Here is a 23296-nt window from a genome sequence, read left to right as displayed (position 1 = left end):
ATATCTCATATAGGCTATCTCCAATCCTAGCTAGGGCTCACATTTCTCACTAAACAAGAGAAAGTAGGAAAGTGGTAGCTATAAGCCTATATGAGGGAATGAAAGAGAAGAGGAGGCATTACAGCTGTTCATTTGTTAAGGTGTGTTGAGTGTTAATTATAAAATTGGTTGAGACTGAACTTCAGTCACTAAAAGCTACAGTTTTTGTTTTATTTTTTCTTAAATTGAATAACAAATAAAATTTATTTTAAGATGAAAACGTTTTTTAAATGCAGCCTTTAGATTATTTAAATGTAGAATTTATTATTAGAGTAGCTATTTTTTATAATCCCTTCAGTTTTATGTGAAAACTTTCAATATTGTTGAAATAGTATCTGATTTGACAGTCAGTTGTTCACTAAAAACATATGTTGATACAACTAGGCTATACGTTACTGAATGATAACGCAAGTTGATGTTCCGGACCTTTGCTTCGTGTAATTGGATCTCTGAATTTAAATTGAAGACCCCTGTCACAGGCTGTGATACCGCTCCCTTCTGGTTAAAACAAAGTTCTGCACCTAGGCACATGCATGTGAACACTTTGACCTGCCGCTATCTTATTGTTAATGATTGGGTAATTAAGCAGAAGCTCATTCAGCCTTTTCGCATATCAGTGTAGGCTATTTCATATAGCCTAGATCGTAGTTTATCGTTAAAATATGCCCTCATTGGGATGACAAGACAAAACTATACATTATTGGCTTATAAAGCCTATAGCCTCAGACCACAGTTTAAGCAAAGAAAGTGAAAACAGCCAACCTGCCGCACTGAGGACGAACCCCACGAAGAGTCGAACAAAAGATGAACTTTCACTCATTTGATTTGAACAACGTCCCTCGTGTTGTTTATTCCAGCTCTGCTGAGCTTCTCTTCTGTCCTGATCCACAGTAACCCAGTGAGAGTGAGAGTGAGAAATACGGCCAACACGAGACAGTCTCTCTCTCTCTCTCTCTCTCTCTCTGTGCAATCATGGAGGTTAGTGTGTGGGATATTTTTGTTGTTCGTGAGTTAGGCAGGCAGTGTTTCAAAGCAGTTTATAGCACATTTACATGGTGCCATCTAGTTATATAATCCATTAATTAATTAATTATCTGTACAATACTATTAGCTTGCCACGCTATTTGAGTACGATTGTTATAAGAATAGGCTACAAATTGAACAAACGACTTCAAGGCAAGGTAAGTTGACTTGTATTGCATCTTTCAACAACAAGGCAATGTGCAATATAACATAATAGGCCATAAAAGATAGTGCTGAGCCACTTTACACACTGAAACTGGCAACATTTCTTGCCTCTTTTTTAATGACCATATGTTAATTTGCACATAAAGTAGCCTATTTTTATGTGTTGTGTCTGATTGTACTAAAAACGTAGGCCTGCATTCCTTCTGTGTTTACACATATTACAAATATAATCAGACTTTTAACAGCCTCCATTTTGAACAATCTTTTTCTCCCCAAAGAAGCAAATTTAAATTTAAATCATATTTCAAGTAGGACTAATGTATCTCTAACATAACATGTAATTGTGTGACAGTAAGCAAAATATGGAAACAGAACAAATTAAATAATATGAAGGAAAGTAGGCTACTTACTGTACTTCATATTGTTTCCACTATAAAACTTGCTTGCTAGTTTGCAGAAAGGGGTTTTCACTGCAAAATATGTCAAAGTATGATCCACTGCAACAGTTTAAAGTAGTCAGCGGTAGATAGGATAGCTAACATTAAAGTGACTTATATGTAGGTTTTGATGCTTAGCCCACATGCATGGTGTTTATGTGACATGGGACACCTGATGTGCTCTATAATACTTTTACCTTTAATATAGGCTATATATTAAAATGTACTGCTTTACTACTAGAAACCAAACAGCCATACTAGCAAGGAACAAATCTGATGAAAGTGACAGGTGCCATGCTCCTTTTTTCCAGTCAGAAGAAACAGTCAAAAATGTTCTGTATACATGTTGGAAGGCTTCATTATGCCCACACTTCTTAAGGTCACCAGCGCAGATTCACTCCCACACACAACACATTTCGAGACAGATTGAGTGTTTGCAGCGCTGCCAATACCATCTTTGCATTTTTAAAAACAAATGTTTTTAAGCTGAATTTGGACAACATCATTGTCACTTTTGAAATATTTGTGATGTAATAATGATTCACAAATGAGATATTAGATCGCTATGTAAGCTTTAACTTTTGCAAGAAGCTAATATGATCCCTGGAGTTTCCACACTACAAAGCAGGTAGTCACATCCTGTTTTTGATTGTTTCATATTTCCGTCTGGGATTTTTCAGAATAAGAATTCCTTGAAATTGGGGAAATTTGCCCTCCTGAACCCATGGAATGGTTGTAGGGATGTTAATGATGAGGCACCTCAGGGTGATTACTTAGTGGGAGATATATCTCAATCAATAAATAACAAATCTGGAGGCTGAGACACAGATTTTGTAGGAGGGCACAGACCACGTAGTGTAATCACATCCTCCCTCAGCTCTTATAACCCACAGAAATGATGAATAGAAACCAGAACAATGTGTTTGTTGTTAAAATGAGGAAAGTGAGAATGCTGAGAATAAACAGCTGCACACAGCAAGATGTCCTTAATCCAGTCAGGGTCAAAGGTTATTTCAGCAGTCCATCAGATGGGAGCAGAAAGAGATGATAGAAGAAAATATGCAACAAGGAGGCCCTGAAAGACAAACAGGGGGCTTCAGTTAAGAAAACAAGCATTGAGATTCCAGTCATGTTGCTAAAGCACTCCCTAAACACAAAAACTAAATCAGGCATTACATGTATTTCTCTCCACTCTTACTCCAGGGTGTTTATACACACAGTAATGTCAGCCTCAGAAGGTTGCTATGAAAATTTCAATATATTGTTAGTGGTCACATGCCAATAGTGCGCTTTAATCTTTTGACAAGGGGTCTCTGTTTCCCAGCAACAAAGTAAGAGGAACTGAAAACAAAACAAAGATTTCTGCCAAACAGAACTGAAATGTTTTATACATGTGTTTCACTCTCCTAAATGTTATCAAGCTGGCAGTGTGGTCACTATCAGCTTTATTTTCAACAGGTACATATTGTTTAAGTCCAAAGGCATGCAGATGACGACCTCAGAGAGCCTCGTCAACCACCTCTAATGCTCTAGGCTTAACTGTGCACAGATGTTTACACAAGTGAGTCACAGAATAATTAGTGATGTGAAAATTGGCAGCTCTAGTACAGGATATTTTTTCTCACGATAAAGGATTTCATTTATGTGGTGATGATAAGGACAATGTAGATCCATGTCCAGCAGCACAGTACATCATTTTAGGTTTGAGTTATTTAGACAACTTTAGACAAATTTCTCCATCCTCAATAAAAATAGACAAATTTCTCTTGTCACAGAAGATCGTTTGTGTAATGTGGCAACTGGCTATACAGTCTAAGGTTTCAATTTTGTTCTCCTGTTTTAAAAAACAACAGAGAAGCCACAAAAGAATGGAATTCCCTGCCAACATCTAAGACAATTGGAAGTGATGAAATAAAAGATTAGTAACAAAAAGGAAATGAGCCACGTTATTCTCGGGAAACTGCCTCGCATTTTATTTGAGCTCTTTCCAGGGCTGATAACATATCTACACGATTTTTGTGTGGTCATGCCAGGGCTCAAGAACAGTGAAAGAAATGAGCCTCCAGGATGTAAAAGTACACTATACATTACATTTAGCTGATGCTTTTATGCAAAGTGACTTAAAATTGCTATTTAAGTCAGAGATCACATGCCCCTGGACCAACTAGGGGTTAAGTGTCTTGCTCAGGGACACATTGGTGGATTTGTCACAGTGGGGATTTTAACCCAGGTCTTTCACAACACAGGCATGTGTCTCTGTGTGTCTCTACTGCTACATCACCACCCCTACATAAAGGATGTAAGGTACTTCAGGAAAGAATGTTAGGCCTTTAAACCTTTTCCTGTGACAAATAGGAGATGGCATTTAAACATCTCACAATGAAAAGGACAAGGAAAAACACTTGACTACATGTTAAAGAAAGGGCAGATCCAGTACCATTCAGAGACTAATGACTTGTCCAGATGCTGATAGGGTGCCCTTGTACTTTAAGAGAAAAACCTACATCAGCTTTGGTGACCAGATGCTTTTTTCTCACCCTCTCTGTGTCTATAAAACTGAGTGAGCTCAGTTTTTAATGTTTAACCATTAGATTTTTAAAAACAGAATAACACAAGAGACATTCACAATGCAACAATATGAGCGTTGTGCTTTTATTCACTGAAGCAAAGCTTACTGTAATGTGATCATGGAAAATGCATGAGTCAAACAGAGCTCCCTCTATGTCCACAGATTCCTTGTGTCCCTGCTGGAATCTTGTGCAAGAGAAATATACCAGTGTCAGGGTAGCTGGACAGACTTTCCTAGAGTGGCTTTTTACACTTTGCAACAACATGTTTCCCTGTCCTCCACAAAGGATAATATTCTCTTACCTGCTGGGTAAATTGCATACATTACAGTTCAGCTTATTCAACTGGTTTCCAAAGAGGATTTCTTACTCATCTACTAAAGATAATTCACCTCCCAACTTTGTCAGAAATTCAAAGGAATTTCAGAGTAAAACTACAGATCCAATATGCTGTTACGCAAGGGAAATCATTTGTCTTTATATTCAAATTTGGTTAGAATGTAGTTTCAACACGCTTTCCTTGATTTCTTTTTGGACCTCACACTGCACAAACTCCCCGCTGAGAGTTCAGAGCTTACATACCACAACATTGAGTTAGATATATTTCCCTGCCAAGGATTGCGTTCTTCCCTTGATCATTAAACTGAGCATAGGTCATATCTGGAATGCACATGTGCGTTTGGGGAAGGATACTGTAAAATATATTTGGTTTTATGCAAACTCTCTCACAGAAGTTACAACATTCCAGATGCAAGCCTATTTGATCACTCATATATTCATCCAAAACCTTCACATAAGAACACATGCCCAACCTTTACGTTATCAAATATACTTCATGCTAGTGGAAATTCGCTTTATTTATGCAAGTGAATGACAATTCAGTATAGAGAAAACACACGAATAACAAGACAAAGACTCTACTGCCATGCTAGCACTATGTAAGGGTTTCTTAATTTAGTGTGTTAGCATGCCAGCATTTACTAATATGCACAAAGCACACAGTGAGGCTGATGGTGATGTCAGTAGTTTTACTGTTATTTGGACAAATTAAAATTTCTACCTTATGATGGTGCGACATAGAAAGTCAGTTGATTGGCAAAGTGATTACAATTCATCCTGATTGGTCTCTGAGGTGTCTTTGGGCATCATAAATGTCTGTACAAAATTTTGTGGCAATCCATACAGTCTGGAACACAGTGGTTGGCCGACTGAACAACAGACCAAGATTGCCATCCCTAGAGCCACGCCGGCAGTATGGCTGAAATTAGTTATCAACAAAATTACTGACTTTAATTTGTTGACCTATTCTTGTGGATATTTTGGCACTTCCTCACAAAGTTCTCTGTGCAAAAACAAAGTTGGTCCATCAATTATAAAAAAAGTATTAATATTGTCTTAATTAAATAGTTAATAATGTAAAGGAAAGGGAAAGCGTAATGAATGCAGGAACCAGATAACAAACAGGAAATGTCCAATTTACTCCTTACAATTCTAAAGAATCTGAAGAGGAAGAGTGTTTAAAATCAGTGCAAGAGTGGTGGAGCCATGCCAAACATAGCCTCAGACTAAAAGACTTGTTTCCTGGTCGTATTTCTTATCAGATGACCTCCTGTTTTGCTTACTGGACACTATGTGTAGTGGATCCCTGTTCTCTTTCCTGCATTGTATCAGTTTACTTGAAATAATCACACTGTTCCACTATTTCACCTTCACCTTTACCTTTGCTCATAAGCAAAGACAATACATTTTGTGGTTTGAGTGTACACTGAGTAGATTTGGATCTCTCCCTGCCAATGTAAAGTTAGCATTCAGTTGCTAAATCCTTTTAGGTCAGCAACTCTAAATACCTCTCTTGTCTTTTAGTTGTCTGTTTGAATTTAACCCACCCCTTCATTTCCACCATCATACTTGCTCCTTTCTCCTGTCTCCTTTTAAATGCAACAGCTCTCTTCAGTTGGAAATGAGCGATTGTTAGTTGTGATGGCTACTGAGCGTCTCAGCTGAGACTGAAGACCTTTGTTCACAGTTAGAATTACATTGTTTTGTTATATTGTTTCATGAAGGGAGGCTCACTCCTGTCCAGCTGAGTCATACGAGAAGGCCTCTCTTAGAACGATCTGTCCCTTTGAGTCCCTTTGCTCAACTGTTTACTGACAACAATTAATTTCTTCCAGGAATTCCAAGTTGGCAGGGGAGAATGAGTCAGAGGATCCACCAAATATCCCCCAATCACAACTGTAGAAATCTGGAAAAGATAAAACAAGACACATTTTAATATGCTGTGCAGTTTCCAGAGAAAACTATGAATCACTTGACTTGTTTTTGTAAGGGATTCCCATCTCTTGTTCCTTTATTTCAGATTAGCTATGAAAAGCATCCTTAAACTGGTTCTGCTCAAAAACACTTCAGCAGATTTTTGCTGACAGTGGGTTTCAGATCCTCTGATTCAGGGATTGTCTAACCACTCTATCTGAGCTTGATGGACCCAAGAGACAGTCATTGCTCTGTAACAAAAAGCTTGACATCATAGCCATATGGGAATGTTTAGGGGCTGCATGATGGGGGACAGGCAGAGAGCTCAGACATAAGCATATTCCGTTTCATCTAATCAGAAATTTATTTTTATATGATGTTAAGTTACAGACAGAAACAGAAAAACAGCTGAAGTCAATAAGTGATCATTTGTATTTGCAATATCCTCAATAGTTTTAGTTTCTAAGTTAACTGAGTTTAGGAACGGCATGTGCTGTGTGAAGAGATTGTGAAGAATGATGTCATGAATTTTGGGAGTAATAAACTGTAAATATTTTTCGAGTTGAACGCCAAAGACCTTCCTACATCATCTGGGTGCGATTGCTCCGTCTGTTCATGACGTTAAATAATTACCCAGGGAGAAAGAACACATGTGTCAATGTTTTATCTAATAGCTCTTTGTTCTGTCCTGAGCTTACTTTAAAACATACACTGCAGAGGTCAGGGCATGGAAGTCACTGATCTCTGGCTCCCCCACGTGTTGAATTCAACAAAGTGATCCTGAAGTAAATCACAGTGCACAATCTTTCACTTCAAGACAAACATTTCATATTTCATGATCTGTAAGTTGATGTAGGCATAACAAAAAATGTTTTCAAGGGGCAATACTTTCCCCTTACAGTATTCTTTCCAGGACCCAACGATAAAACTGCATCTGATTATTATTAGTTACCTCTAGATGGCAGCACAGTGTTAAATCAAACATAAAAGCTCAAACCCACTCCCTCCTGTGCAGAGACTTTGGGTAAAGGGGTAGGAGTGGGCTGCTGCAAACAGTTGGATATCATATGGATTTGGGAAACCACCAGCAATGGCAACCTCAGCAGTGGCAACCACAGCGACCACATACACTAACTCTGAGGTCATAACAAAGCCTATGGGGAGATCCAATTAGCACGGTCAAAGTCAACTAAGTTGAAAAGTGGGCATCCTGTGAGTCCACAATTAATTTGAATTCATCTTTATTTGTGACAGGTAGGAGAGTACTTCACATGTGCTCAGAGGCCTCCATGTTCTATAAGAAGAAGGAATGCTTTCTTTTAGTCATCAAAAACTGCTGAAATACAGTATAAACTGCTAATGTTGCAAGTCGAACCAGACCGTTGAACAAATATTTGGCAGGAAATATTATTCAAATGTTGATGACACGTCTCATCGTTCTGTGAACTCAGTTTTAAAGTGATGATTCAACAATTTTTGGCTTGACTTATTTTCATCTTGTTTTATCTCCAAGGAACAGAGTATACTTTCTAGCAGTATTAATTATTAACACCCTGAGTGTGTTATTATAATTTGAACACATTAATTTGTGAAATACAGTAGAGGGTTAATGTCACAATTAAAACAGACATCCACTTCTTTTAATTTCACTGAATATTTTATGCATGCCACTGTATTTACCTAAGGTAACTGTTAGAATTTGTAATGTTAAGGAAAACAAAAATGAAAGTTCTTTGACCTCCTACACATGACTTACACAACTGCGTAACTTTCTTGATGGCACCTGCGAGAATATCCAGACATTATAGTTTGTATTGCGGTGGGATGAACCACAAAAGTGCTAATTTCTCAGACCTTTGAAATGGTAACATGGTAATCCTCTGTTTGTAAGAACTTTAAACATGGAGATTGGCTGTCTTTCTGTGGTTTAATTTTAACTTGTTTGTTTTGGGCTGACTCCAACATGTGCTGCAGATGGACACTTTCTCACAGAGCCCCGCAGCCTGGAGCTTTTTCCTACTCTCTCCAGCTCACTCTTTCTTCTTTTAGGTTTGCATCTGGGGCTCACTCATGGCCTCAGTGGATCCATTGGCGAGCTACAATGTTGATGTGTCATTTCGTTTCATGTCCCTTTGCCCCAGCTTTGCTAGTATCTTTCGAATAGTCATTACAAGCTGTACTGCAAGTTGCCAAAATAACAGAAACACTCCAAAACCATCTTTGGAAACAGTACTGTCTCACTGATAGATGCATTTCATCATCCAACTGCCACAAAATTCCATAACAAATGAAGAAATACACTTACATTTTCTATAGCAGACAGATGAGCTCCATCACTGGCTTTAAAGAGGAGATTTAAAACATTTTTATAAACATTGTCTGAGGGGCCGTGGCTGTCTACCATGTCCCAGGGCATTTGAGTGTCCATACTGAGAAACAGATAGGGCCCTAAAGATTAGCCTTTTACAGATTAATAGAGCACAGCTTGGAACATTGTATGGAACATAAATCTGAGACTGTGACACAAGATCATTTAGTGAGGTTCACGAGGAGGGAAAGGGGGCAAGACGGTAACACAAGCTATCTCTGGAGAGTCGCCATTGATTTTTTTTTTTTTAGTGCTAGAAGCTCGTAGAACTGGACTGAGAAAAGGAAAGAAGAGAAACACTGGTAGGATTGTAATAAGTTGATGAGGAGCAGCTGACACAAGATACTCAAAGACCCAACCCGACGATGCAGACAAATGAAACCTAATAGTATTTACCACCACTACCCATCTGAACAGCTGCAGAGGACTTTGTTATCCTGTTTGTAAGCACACCTTCCTTTCTCAGATGTTACCAGGATGTCTTTTTAAACCACACCCATGTCCATGCAGCTTTTCATTTGAAACCCTGCTGATGAGTGGAAAGAGAGGACAGATCAGCGATTACCCCGTGAAAGGGAAAGGATGCTGAGGTCATTTTGTAGGCTCAGTAGGAGCCCCCCTTCCCCTCCCCCTTCTGAGGCCTCCTGGGCACCATTAACACCATGAGTGAGGGACACTGACTTCCAAGGTTTGGTTGGGCTGGAGACTACAGCATTTTAACATCTGGAAGGCATTATGCTGTTGCTGCCCGAGGGTGAAACACAGAGAGACGATGACGGGGGAGTTGCTGTGTGCGTTTTGACCAAGCTGTGTGAGTTTTACAGAAAACTACTTAATTGCATTGTTTTCTGAGAGTTAGGGTATGAAACCGTGACCTCTTGAGAAATACTTGAAGTTGAATGAGGGTGGCATTGGGAAGCAAAAACAGAGATGAAGTGAGATACAGTGAAAAATACAGTGGGCTCTTTCTATGTGTGTTGGAGAGGTGGTGTATTGGTGCTCATACACAGAGCCTGTGTGGCTCTTTGTTCATGCAGCTTGTTTGAAGACTGGGTCTTTCACTGGACGGCAGGATGTAGAGCTCTGGACCCTTGGCAACAGAGCAGCTCCATCTGGGCATAGCCTAAAACAAGATGGCTTTGTATGTGCGATCACCATTCTGCCCCTCCCTTCCTTCCCCTAACCCCTACCTATAGGTCCGCAGCCTTAGGCACTGCGCACCAGGTGCTCTCCCTCGTTAGCCTCACAGCAGCTCAGGTCCTTCTGCTTTTAGGGAGCAGAAGTTACCTCAGAGCAACCTGACCTTCACTGGAACCGCTCTTTAATCAAGAGTGTGATGACATCAGCCGGGAGCATTGAGAGGCAAGCCAGCTGACAAGGAGCAGCATGTGATACCACAAGTTAGAGGTTCCTTAAATCACATACAGTGTAAGAATCTCCCCTTTTGTGCAGAAGTACTTTATTGTGATAACATGACAGGCAATCTGTCTTGTTGAAGGCATCATTATGTTGGTCATAAATGAGGCCAGCCTCAGGGCAAAGCAGAGCATTTTGGTATGTATCTGAACCCAAAGATTAATGCATAAAGTCAGATTTTAGGTCTATGCACCGCCTCAGATAGATATTATGAACCGATGCATATGTGATTAATGAAAAACAGAGAGTTTTGTCAGACGGGAACATTCTCCACCATTTTGTGAGATTTTCCTGGCTGTGTACCCCACTTTGTCTAATTTTTTTAAGAGAAAGCTGAGTCCTCTCCATAACGTGAACACATTCTGTTCTCCGCCAATTGCCTCGGGCTCACTAGAGACAGGCACTGGACAGCCCCCCCCCTTACAGCCCCACATCAACCTGTCATCTAGTCTACCCTTGCTACATGTCCCATTCCTCCCTTTTGTCCCTCCTCCCTGTCCTGCCGTGCCTTGCCGTCACTCGGCTGTTATTGAGCAGGCATTTCACAGACACTCCCACTGAGACCAGTGACCTCATCAGCGGGCAGGAAGTCAGAGGGTTCAAGTTCCTCCTGTGAGAGTAATCCCACACATCTCTGCGTTTTTGATTCAGGAGAGGAGAGAGCGTTGCGGGACCATGGGGGTGTGGAGTCCCCACGTTTCCTAGTTTCTCACTATCAGCCCATGCCACATCATCACATGACCATAGACTTTGGCTTAGGCTACTCTAGAAGGAGAACAATCTAAGTGGAAAAGTAGCAAGATCCAGGTGTCTCTACTTCCCCAGCTCCAAATGGTTCCAATGTGGCAGTGGAACAATGTGGAGGAAGAGATCAGATTAGAAAAGAAAGGAGCAAAGAGGAAGGAGCTTTTAACAAATGACAAAAGACGTTTGTATATTAAAAACATTAATGGACAAAAATGTGGCGTGTGTATGACCATTAATAGACAAAGACTGCTCTGTCCCCCCTTACATCAGGGAGTAATCATTAATTTGAAACATCATGGACACACAAACTGATTGGTGGCTTTTTCCCTGAAATGGGTCGATGACCTTGACCATTCGTTAGCCCCTTCCTGCCAAAGCTCTGTTGCCTCAACAAATGACATCAGTGGGAATATAAACCAACTCTGATTCAACTCCTGGCTGGACACACCCTTATCAAGAGGAGCATAGCACATATTATTTCTTTTTGGTTATGTTGCAAGATTTTATATTTTTCTGTAAAAACAGACAAGGCCACGTGACCCTATTTTATTACAGTATAACAACAAGAAATATACAGTATGAAAAAAATTTAATTCTTGGTCATATTTCTGTCAAACTGGTGAATGTTTTTTTTAATATGCTACAGCATTGATCAATTTCCATTTCCTCTATCAAACTGTGATCACATGTTTACCACAGATCAATGGAGAACCAATTAATGTATCCTGGAGCTATTTCATGCAAATACACAAGGGCTCTCCAATTCATGCTCCTAAAAGCACAAGCAGATTACACACATCCAATATGAGCAAACACTGAAAGTTGTAAACACACTTTCAGACTAATGTCTTTCACATCCACACCTCCCACTCCTATCCAGAAGTGTGTGAGTTGCAACACGTTTGTTACCGGCAGGTCCTGCTTTGTGCTGACTCCATAAAAAACACTTCAGTTCTAGAGGGTTGTATCTGGGCTTGGCTACGCCACTCCTGGCATGCACGGCACAAAGACACAGGCACTGCCAGTAAGCCTATAGCGCTTCAGCGGAGACATAGAAATACAGAGAAACTCAGAGGAACGCACAAGACCAGGCAAAAATCGAATGGGGGGGTGGAGGGGTGAAATTACTGTTAACTGGGCAGCAACTCAGCTCAGCTCATCACAGATCTTTGCCTAAGGGAACATTGACGGGTTTGTGCCCAGATGTGTGGGAGGGAACAGAGCTGAACAGTCACATCCATCCTGTTTGTGAACTTGTTCCAACTCTTCAGACACGGTCCATTCTCCTCGAGAAATCTGCCGTACTTCCAGGCACTTGGCGTCATTGACTGTATCACTGATTCTAGCACGCTCAAATAAAATGCTTTTTTGGCCTTGAAAACAGTGTTCATGTGCACGTGTACATGCACGTCTACACACCAGGGTTGTACAGTAAAAAGAAGAGGGACAGAAGGAAGCATTAACATGTATTTTATTCGCCCACTGTCACCAGGCCATATCACAATCAGCCCTCTCTGCGTCAGATCTGCAGTCAATGTGGAGGCTCTATGTGTTTTAAGAGCCTTTTTTTCCCACTCTATCTGACTCCGGGCCAATATTCATTCTTTAGTGAAACAGAACATTCAGATAGAGACAGCAGCGAGACTGGGAGGACATTCACTGATAAACTCTGAACCCTCACAATGAGAACATTCAGACTTTGTAGCCAGAGATGAGCTGCTCTCATTCAGCACCCAGCAGGCCACAACGGTAAGGATGCTTTCGTCATTTGGTGGAGATCTAATTATGCAGTCGCTTGTACGGAAAACGTACCATAATGTTATATATAAAAAAAACATTTAATCAGAGCCGATAGAGAAATAGAGAGAAATGCATTGGACTGTAAAAGAAAAGCTCATCAGTATCGGCGTGAGACAATGGAAAGCTTTGTGTGTTAATGTCTTATATATACATGGAAGGAAAGGAGAACGAGACGGAAAGATAGGAGGAGTGATAGAGAAAGCATGTGAAAGTCAGAGAAAGTGTATCTGTGGAGATAAGTGCCGGTCACTGGAGTCTGGCTGCTTGAGGGTCACAAAGGTCAGCGCTGATGTAGAGATGTGGAACGTCATGAACCGTTTCTGTGTGGGAAAACTGAGGAAAGGAACGGGGAATATTTTCAGGTCTGTTTGGGATAATTGAAGTGCGTCCTTCAGCTGGAGTTTGTGTCGGCAGAGTGTTGGTCATACAGAGGGGTGGGGTGGGGGGTCGGGGTGGATGGCGGGTGGGGAGAAGAGGAGGGAAGAAAGAGAAAGAGGATTTGGTCCTTGAGTAGGTCTGGTTCCCATTAGAGCAGAGGCCTGGAGTAGGTTTGTTTGTACAGGCAGAACGTCCCAAAGGAGAACAGAGGCAGCCTGATGTTGCTCCTCCCAAACGGGCCGCCATAGAGGGAGTATCAGCTGCAGCGCTTCACTCTCTCACCCCTCCAGTCCCCGTCCCCTTTCCGAATCCCTCCTTCCCACCCACACTTCTAGAACAAAGTCCAAATGGGTCTTCTAAACTGTTTACGGATGTTCTTTGTTTATGTGCTATTCATGAGAGCTGTGCCGAGAGTTCCTGTCAGAGCCCTTAGCCCTACTGTCCTAGAAACAGAGCTATTCATACGTGAACCTAACTCTGTGTATTAATCAGCTCTCCTGCATCTAATGGGCATGCAGAGACAGGTCTATCATTCACATGGGTTGGGCTTCCCTCCAGCAATCCCAAGTTTTTTGTTGTTTGGCTCTATAAAAACACACTTGGGAGATAGAAGTCAGTCAGACTTGACCGTTGTTGTGGATTGTGGCCAATAAAAGCCTAACAACACCATGACCACATGCAGAAACACTAACAGGTTAATAAAGCAGGGAGACTGATTGAAGTGGCATGACTTTGACGCCACAGTGGTGTGACAGACGGGGCCGTAAAGATCTGAGTGCACAGTGAGCGACTCAAAGCAAGACCTGTTGAGGTTATGGTAAAATGGAGGAGGAAGTTCTCATATGCCACTCTACGCTGCATTAAAACTGAGTCAGAGGAGGGGGTGGATCTGGAGGGGGGTGGAGAAAGGGAAGGGGATGATGTTTCTCCCTTGGTGCTCTGCAGGGAGCGGCTGGGGAGTGGAACCGTGATTTATGGAAGCCAGTACTTCGCAGCAACTTTTTCCTGGAATTCGGGGCTGTTCTGGGGGGGGGGGGGGGGCAAGGAAGGGGTTAAGGGGCAAGAGCGGTCCGAGGCCAGGATGAGAGCAATATTTCACTGAGGCCATTAAATCAATTCACCTCCAGAAGGAGCCAAGCTAGAGAGCTAATGAACATTCGGTCTTTTCCTTTTGCAAGTTGCTTTGACTTGAAGCCTCCCCTAGAGGTTAAAGGACCATTTCTTCAAGTTGGAGCCGTGTTATTGGAATGGGTTGAGGTCAGCGAAGCAAATCATTACGTTACTAGCACTCACCCGAAACTGAAGAAGAAAGCTGGGACTAAAGGAGTTCTTCAACACAGTAATGAAAGTCCCACAGTTAGTACAAAGGACCCTCGCTTCCACATGGAGCAGTGAGAATTTATCTGAGCAGAGTCAGTGAAAAATGAGACATCATCAGTGACATCATGACTTGCTAAATATTTAGTACCACAAAATGAAAACACATTATAGTATAGTAAAGGGTTATAAATAGCTGAAAGTCTTGGTTTACAAAATAACTCTCATGGACTGAATTAGGGTTCCAAAAATATGACTGATTTTGTGTGTGTTTGTGTGGGTACATCATCGGAGTTCAATCTTGGTTCTGGATTAATAACACCATTCAAATTTAGTAAAAACAGTGGTCCAGTTGCAGCTTTACTGAAAGGAAGAATGTCTAATTCAATCTGTTTTAGGTTAGTGAGATTACTGCCAGTCATAGAATTCGTGTGAGCTGTTAATTAAACCCACATTTATTTTTTTGTTATCCAGCAGTGATATTCGTCAGCTTTATTGGGCATTCTCTGTGGCAGCTGCAATGTTGCCAAATTCTGCATTTTAGGGTTGAACACTTGAACATGGACACTCAGTCACGCACATATACGTGCACACCTCTGACTTGGCATTTCCCATCATCCACCCCAACTGCCTGAAGGAATGATTCTTTATATGCTTTTCACAGCGGATGCTAGCGGTATCAAACCTGCAGTCTGATTAGATAATGATGCAGTAGTCTCTATTCCACCTTAGAGACTTTAAGACTTTAATGGCATGACTCACATATTGCCAAGTAGAACCAGCCCAGCTGGCAAGTAACAGCATGAGCTATCAGTCATCTTCATGTGAAAACCTCACTCACAGATGTGTGTATCCAGGGCTGACAGATTCACTGACGTTAGGGCACCTCGAAATGTATTCAGTGAGAAAACTAATAGAAGACGGCACGCTTTAGTCATCGCAGACTACAGCAGGGAAAAGTGATGACTGGATGTCATTAGCCAGCACAGTGATTATTTAGTGATGGGATATTGTATGTGGGCTGGATTGCCAGTTCTTGAGCAAGTCTTTGGAATCTGGAGCTGCAGTTAATTATCTTTTTAAGTATTGTTTATATTGTGCTTTACAGTGGCGCTTTTAATGTGTATGAAAGGATCAAGTTGCAATTTCTTTCTTCTCTTCTTCTCTTTGGTATCTGGTAACTTTCCTTTAATTGTTGAGGTTATTACAGATTTGGCTGCGGGTGATATGTAATTTTGAACTTGATTGGATGTGGCCACTGAGGTCATCGTGCAATTAGAAGACAGCTGTATCATTATTACCAATCTTACTTGGCCAGAATGTAAATTTCCTTCTCCACCTTTTACCCTGACCCCCTTACTGAAGTGTTGGGAAAGTTACTGCACTTACTAACTCTAAGAGGTACTTTCAGATTACCCACTAACCCAGTTCAAACACAATGTGATAAATCAACACATATAAGAAAATGTTGCCAAAAACCTTATGAACTCATTTGGCTGGAATTGTATTGTTCAGCTTCAGAGCAATGTTCAAACCCTGACTGTAAATAGGGCTTGTCATTTCATAATGCAGTTCTGTAACGTATGGATTACCATCAGCTAAATAAAAGCTTAAAACACAGAAGAGATGTGAACTGACACAGATAAAGTGACAGAAGCACTTTCCTGTCAACAGTCGCATGCAGATGAGTCTGTATCCGTTTGTTATGCAGAGTGATCAAAGTAGCTGGTGAACTATTTTTGTACTGTTGTTTCCATGAAGATCGTTGTCTACAAGCAGAGGTCAATGGTCATGAAAACAAAGGAGCTTGATAAAATGTTCTTTAACAGAGAAGAAAGGGGAAGAAATCATCTCCCATGACTTGCAATATAATGACAATGATCTTTAGGCTGACACAACTCATGATGACACGTTTGATCTGAACTTGTGCAGAAACATTTCTTCATGCTGCTGCAATTGCATATGCTAACTTGAGTTAAAGTCAAACGGAGGTGGGCTGCTTCAGCTTTGTGGGGTGGGACAATGTCAGCACGACCTTGGTGGAGTGAGGTCTAAGGCAACTGGAGGTGCTCCAGCTGCGGCCAATAATAAACACCGGGGAGGGAAGTGAGAGGATGATGGGAAGAATGTTCCCAGTGTGCTGATCAAAGCCCCACTTCCCGGGTGGCGTGTGGAGTTTGACCACAGGGGAGGCAACCGTGTGCAGCCAATAAACCTGGGAGGTTTCTGACCAATTCAAAGGTGACTTAGAATGACACAATAAAATACACTAAATAACACATCAGAAAATGAATGGATATGAGTTTTCTTCATTCTTGCTAATGATTTACACTGATAACCTACCGTATCTACCTGTTAGTTGGAAAACAATCTCATAAAGCATTACTGTAATAATCAGTGGGAGAAAGTAAGGTGTTTTCCAGGACCAATGGAAAATGAAACGCTTTCCTCAGCTTCCTTTTTTAAGTACTTAGGTGGCTGTTTTTCTGGCAACAAATAAAATAACATATCTATAACTTTGGCAAAGTCCCTATTGAAACTAGTTTCCCATTTCATGTGCATGTGATTGTCTGGGCCATGTCCAGGCCAGGTCTGTTTGTGTGTGTGACATCAGTTTTAAAGACTGAAGTGCTTCAGGCTGTATCGGGAGGGTGTGAGATTTAGACCCCTGCTGCACCTCCTGCCATCCCTCCTCACACTCATTGTCTTTTTTTTTTTAGGTATGCATTTTACCACTTTGACAACGTAACTTAACATTTAACCGAGGGCACGGAGAGCAGCACAGGTCATGAGAGAGGCTGGTACGAACACTGGATTAAGGTAATGGCCTGACCCTGATCCTTCTTATCTGATGACCCCCAACATTGACCCCGGCAGTCAAGTGCCAGCTTCCCGTTGGGAAACAGAAGATAAATTCCGCTCGAGGAGAGAAATGTGCACCTTTTGATGGATGTGTTGGCACAAACACTCTTTTATAAACACTCTTTTACAAACAAATACGGAGCGCTCTGCCTCAAGCAAAAATACACAAAAATCAACATTTAATTGAGTCTGGCCTGCCTGTCTCAGACATACAACATGCACGCTTTTCCAGGCAAGATTCCAATAGGTGCACGCTTGACCTGGTTACTGAAAGCTTATTTTACCCTCTATTGACTAACTTCACTACACATCCATCCATTTTCTATTTCCTTTTTCAGCTCCGTTATACTGCTCCTTCCTTCCCTTTCCCCCCCGACATAATCTCTAAACATTCTGCATGAGTGGACGAAGAAGGACAGGTCTGTTTTTTCTGTTGAGTGATTGCTGTGCAACATCTGTGCACTAATTCTCTCTCTTACCTCGACAAGCGCATGGCACTGAGGTCAAAGAATGAGAGTAAAGGGTATTATAACTATTACAGACAGAATATGACAGAATAGCAAACATCATTTCTATACCATCCCTGTGTCAGTGTGATGCTCTAACCACACAAACTAAACTGAAAGAACATGAATGATTCTTGCTAATGAGTTACATTTTTACTTCTGGCCTTGCCCAGCACTACCACAAAGACGCACACACACCTACACACACACACGCACACACACACGCACACACACACACACACGCACACACACGCACACACACGCACATGCAAACCTATGACTAAACTTTTGAACTTACTGTCTGGCCAATGAATTTGCAAGAAACATCAGGGTTGGGTTTCTTTGCCAGTGCAAGAGGAGCCACTGATGGCTGCCATATGGTTTCAGGTCAAAGCAACAGAATTGTAGCCGTGACCTTTGTGATGCCGCCGAAGATTAAATGACAGGGACCTTATCTGTTGCTCTGTTAAATGCTAAACTGAGGCCTTTGTGCTGGTTCTACACCCCAGAAAAGACACCTTTTCACCTGCCAAATGACTGTTTGACCACCGAGCTGACAGGAGTTGCATCACTTCTCTTGTGACTGCTCCTGCTGCAGTATAACAACATACACTCTCAGTGATAATGTTAAAGATGTCATATTATGGTTTTTGGCTTTTTCCCTTTTCTTTATTGTGTTAAAGATCGTTTTTTTGCATGTAATAGGTTTGCAAAGTGAAAAAAGGTCATAGTCCACCCCACAGAATCTCCCACAGAAAAACACTGCTCTGAACTGCCTGAAAACAGCTTGATTGTATTTCAGCCTTTACTTCCAAAACCTCTGCGTCACTGTGTTACACACATCAATATACTTGCCTAGCGGCTAGTGTGTGTTTCTACACCTAAATATGAAATAAAAATGACATTAGATACCCTCCAGGAAATCAATGGACATAAAGTTGTTACTGTGATGTAGAGACAATGCATTGTTAAAAAGTTACATATGAAAAATACATTTGTTACAAATTAATAACTTTGAAATGTCTTGCTCCAGTCTAGGTTGCAAAGCTGGATTGGGTTGCTCCGCCAGTGTTTCGGGATGAGACTTGGGCTTGAACATGTACAGCTAACCCGAAGCCATGGTTACGGCTGAAGCAACTTTGTTTTGGATCACACTACCTTGCTTGTCCGGACCCGCCCTACTCTGCTTCTGATTGGCTAGTAGTCCTTACCTGGGAACTGTGCATGTGCAACTCCAAACAAAGATCACATAAAAGTGAATTGTTTCACTCTGTAGCTAAAACGGAGCATTCAACACAGTGTGAAAAGAGGTGCTGCAGCAATGTGCAGTCTGACAAAAATATGGTGTTTCTTGTAAATTACACGATATAAACCTATTTTGGTTCAACCCCTGAATAAATTATGAACCTGAAAATTAGCATAATATGCTCTTTAATGGAAAATCCTCTACTACATAATAATGGATGTATGGATTTAAATGTGTTTTGCTAAGGGTACTTCAGCAAGGCTCTAAAAACTCTGCCCTAATCTGAAGGAAGCCACAAAGTCAGGTCTCCCCCATCAACCCATGTGTGCCCACTCATTTTGCTATCCAACACTCTGGTCCTCAGTGGACCAGAGGACAGTGAACACAACAGACACCCAATATACCCAAGCATGGTAACCAGTACATCCAGTGGCGTGGCAGTGGACCATGGGAGCAGTGTTTTCAGGCCTGACTGTAAAAATAAGGTAACTCTATACTCCATTGAGAGACGCCTTAGAATGGGGGGTGGAGCCATGAAAAATTGTAAAAGCACAAAATAGGAATAAAAAGACATATAAATAAGTTTTGATGCGGATCCACAGGATAAAAATGCAACACAGACAGACACAACCAATGGAAGTTATAACACAAAATGTTTTAAAAGATCAAATGAGAAAAATCAGAAATACATGACACATATCTCCTTTGTGTGTGTGTGTGTGAGTAAATAAAGTGAGCTGATTGTGGACAGTTATTCAGACTTTATCCCTGCTCAATGAACAGATCAAATGTAAAAATAATATGAGATGTTCTTTTGTGCTGGAAAAAAAAAGCTTCTAGATGCTCTAGAGATAAGCGGTAAGATAACACTGCAGGTCTGCGGGGGAGTGAATGCAGGGTGGACGGATTTCTTCTAAACCTGTGAACAGCAGAGACATGTGACGCAGCCAGCACTTAAGCCCACTGTTTGGAGTGCAGAGAGAGATAAGCCACACTGACTCCGGGCAACACTTTTGCTGTTTGGTGTTAAGAGAGGAAACCAAACCTCTTGTGCCACAAGCACTGTCTGTGTCAATTAACTGTATGCACATATATATTTGAACAATTAACAAAACAGTAGAGCTTTTGTCTTGACTGTAATTTTCATAGCAGGTCCTGTTTATGACCTCAAGATGATGTCGCCAGCAAAAGCTATTACAACTAGTACAAAAATAGTTAATTTGTTTAATATAAATGTGAAGAGGATATATCACCAGCATGCATCTAGTCATGTTTCAGTAGTGGCAAAAACACCTACTTAAATGCAAATTGTGCACGTTTCCTTTCCTTCTTTTTATATGATCTACAGTCCTCTGTGAAGATGTCATCTTGATCACATCAGTTGTTATTGACTCAGACAACTTTAATGCACATGACCTGAAGAACATTCACAGCACTAAAAATACACTTTTAGCTTTGGTTGTGAGCATCTGTGCGGAAAAGAGGAAGGTTTCCACAGAGAATTACTTATATCTGGGAGTCTTTGGATGAGGAAGTTGTGGGTATCTTTCCCTTACAATTCTCTTTTTGTGTATTTTCTGTTTAAAATCGAAACGGTATGTTATCTTCAGACTCGTGTTGTCTGGATATATTAGTGCACAACCCAAAACACGCCAATGAGTCATTACATTAAAACTATCATTATTATTATGCTGTTGGGGGCCATAAAATTTGCCCTTATTTCATACAATACATACTGACACGCCATCTGTGGTTGATATGTATATACTCTATATATGTGGGTAACCAAGGGATGGAAAGTCCACGTCTCACACAACACAGAGCCTGAGAACAGTTAGAGTTTGCTGTTAATGACATCCCCAGTGTAATGCTGCCTAAAAGTGGGAACACAAAATATCTAACCACTCTTCTATATTCACTTTGCCCTTTTTTTAGCCCTGTGATCTTTTAAAGCAGGTCAATGTAGATGAGTAATATAAATAAAGTGTCTGATGCACTACCTACTTTCTGTTGCCGCACGCATTTTGATCTCTGACTTGAAGCCTTTTTACTGTCCCACTTCTGGTTCAAACCTAGGTCAGGTGACCACAACCTGTCTCAAAGCTCCTCGTAAAGGAGGTCGTCTTGCAGTCTCTCTGGTGGAAAGGTGACAATAATGTCTTTGAGGGAAAAAATAGACATTTTGGTAATTTCACTCCTCTTTTTTACTGACAGTTAGATGAGAAGATTGATGCCACTGTTATGTTTGTAAAAATATGCCGGATAAATTAGCTTAGCACCAAGATTGGAAGCAGGTAGCCTGGCTCTGTCCAGCGGTAAGAAAATCCACCTATCAGAACCTCTAAAGCTTGTTAATTAACATGTTATATCTACCTTATTTAATCTGTACAAAAAGTGTAAAGACAAGAATTCACTGTTTTATTAGGGAACTATTTCTTGGTCAAGAAAGGCAAGCAGGGTAAACTCCAGGAAGTTATTGGCTCAGGCCAAGCAACAGTTTGGCACATAAACTCCCTGTAAAATGAAGAATTGTTTTTGTACTTCATCTTTTGTACAAAATAAACATACAAAATGTAATTTGTTAATTAGTGAAGTTTAGAGGTGCTGGCAGACAGTGTTGGACAGAACTAGGCTAACGGTTTCCCCCTGTTTTCGGTCTTGGTGCTAAGCTAAGCTAACTGGCTGCTTTCTCTCTGCAACAAACCATATTTCCCAAAAATGTCTAATTTTGACATTGCTTCATATTATTGTAGAGACTAACTTTTAAAATGTATATTTAAAAGACTGGCAGGGACATAAAATGCAAATCACTACAAAAAAAACTTTCTAGCTTATTTATTCCATTCAAGCTGTGGCAACCCATGAAACAATACTATCCCAGAGGGTTTATTTTGAGGTGTGTTGTGGGGCACACATCCACCAGCACATGTAGTAATCTTCCATGGGTGTGTGTGTGTGTGACTGTGTGTATGTGTGTGTATGTGTATGTGTATGTGTGTGTGTGTGTGTGGCGGTGGGGGGGGGGGGGTGTACAGGAGGTTGCTAATAACAGCTGCCAGATGTGCAGAGTCCCCTGAGCCCGTGCACATTCTCACAGACAATGGAATGCTTGTGAGGAGCCCCAACAGGAAGTGAGGTCAGGGCTCTTGACCCCTCCCCTAAAAGCTCAGTGAGAGACAGAGCAGTGGAGCAGCTCCTGAAAGCGTCCCATCATAAACCCACTGACGGTGAGAAGTCAGTCCATAAAACCTGTCTACTAAACATCTATTACTCGCTGAACATCCAACTTGCCAGCACTTTAGCTGAGAGCAAAGAACAAAAGCTTTGAAGATTCACCGTTAAACCGTTAAAGTTGTCTTCATCTCCTGAGATTGCAGGTTAGAAGATGTTGGCAACTTACACACAAGGATTGCAAAGTTTCTTTTTCACAAGTAGTTCTTCTTTTTTTTTCTTGAGTGATGCTTTCCACACACCAGCTGCTGCTGTGGGGGGAGCAGGAATGAGTGCGGCGAGAGTATTGCACAATCTTGATCCTTTCTTCTAGAGTAAAGCATCAGCAGACACGACATGAGTCAAAGTGCTGGGTAGAGACCAGACGCATCAAGACTCATTTGGGAACTGCTGGTGTGTTTCTACTGCGGGATGTTTCCTTCACACCTATAGATGAGCAGTGAGGTGCTGTCCCTGTGTAATCTGATGTCATTCAGCCATGTAGGAGTATATGTGTGAGTCTTAAGATGAACCACACACTTCCTAGTCTGTTGTCTTTTTAAAAGAAAAGAGTATCTTTAATTTAAGCTCTGAATCATCACACTCATTTATGTCTTTAAGTCTTTCATTTTCCATTTGCATATTTTCTCTCATGCAGTAAGTCAGTTTCTGAAAAATAACAACATGAACTTCAGAAACCTTGATGGTGCACCTTCAATTCCTAGAACAAATCACAGAAGCAAGGGTGCTCCTAGGTGTTTTGTAAGAAAACTAATAAAAACTATAACAACATTACGCAGCAACCTTCTTCTTATCAGACACATGACATCATAGTCACTTGGGATGACTTTGGCTTTCAGTGTAATGACTGTGAAGACATTATTACCTCCTCTGGGGTTGGATGGAGGCCCTTTCAGCACCTGCCCCACTGTATGTCTGGGCACAGCCCTGATGACTAACAA

General features: G+C 41.2%; 1 long non-coding RNA gene across 2 annotated transcripts; it reads left to right on the top strand.

Annotated features, from left to right (window-relative positions):
* The first annotated feature begins 865 nt into the window (after positions 1–865).
* Positions 866–19292, top strand: LOC119908297. 2 transcript variants are annotated; one of them, XR_005445259.1, is made up of 3 exons: positions 866–1220; positions 17231–17330; positions 18912–19292. It is a non-coding gene; the product is annotated as an uncharacterized LOC119908297 (long non-coding RNA). The 2 variants fall into 2 exon arrangements; XR_005445258.1 differs by lacking the exon at positions 866–1220 and adding an exon at positions 12544–12764.
* The last annotated feature ends 4004 nt before the right edge of the window (positions 19293–23296 follow it).

This window comes from Micropterus salmoides, unplaced genomic scaffold (genome assembly GCF_014851395.1).
Source record: "Micropterus salmoides isolate LMB-PRFRI ecotype aquatic unplaced genomic scaffold, ASM1485139v1 Ms_hic_scaffold_1745, whole genome shotgun sequence".
In the NCBI taxonomy this organism is placed as follows: Eukaryota; Metazoa; Chordata; class Actinopteri; order Centrarchiformes; family Centrarchidae; genus Micropterus; species Micropterus salmoides.
The sequence above is the reverse complement of the archived record's forward strand: the minus strand, read 5'-3'. Positions and strand labels throughout refer to the sequence as shown.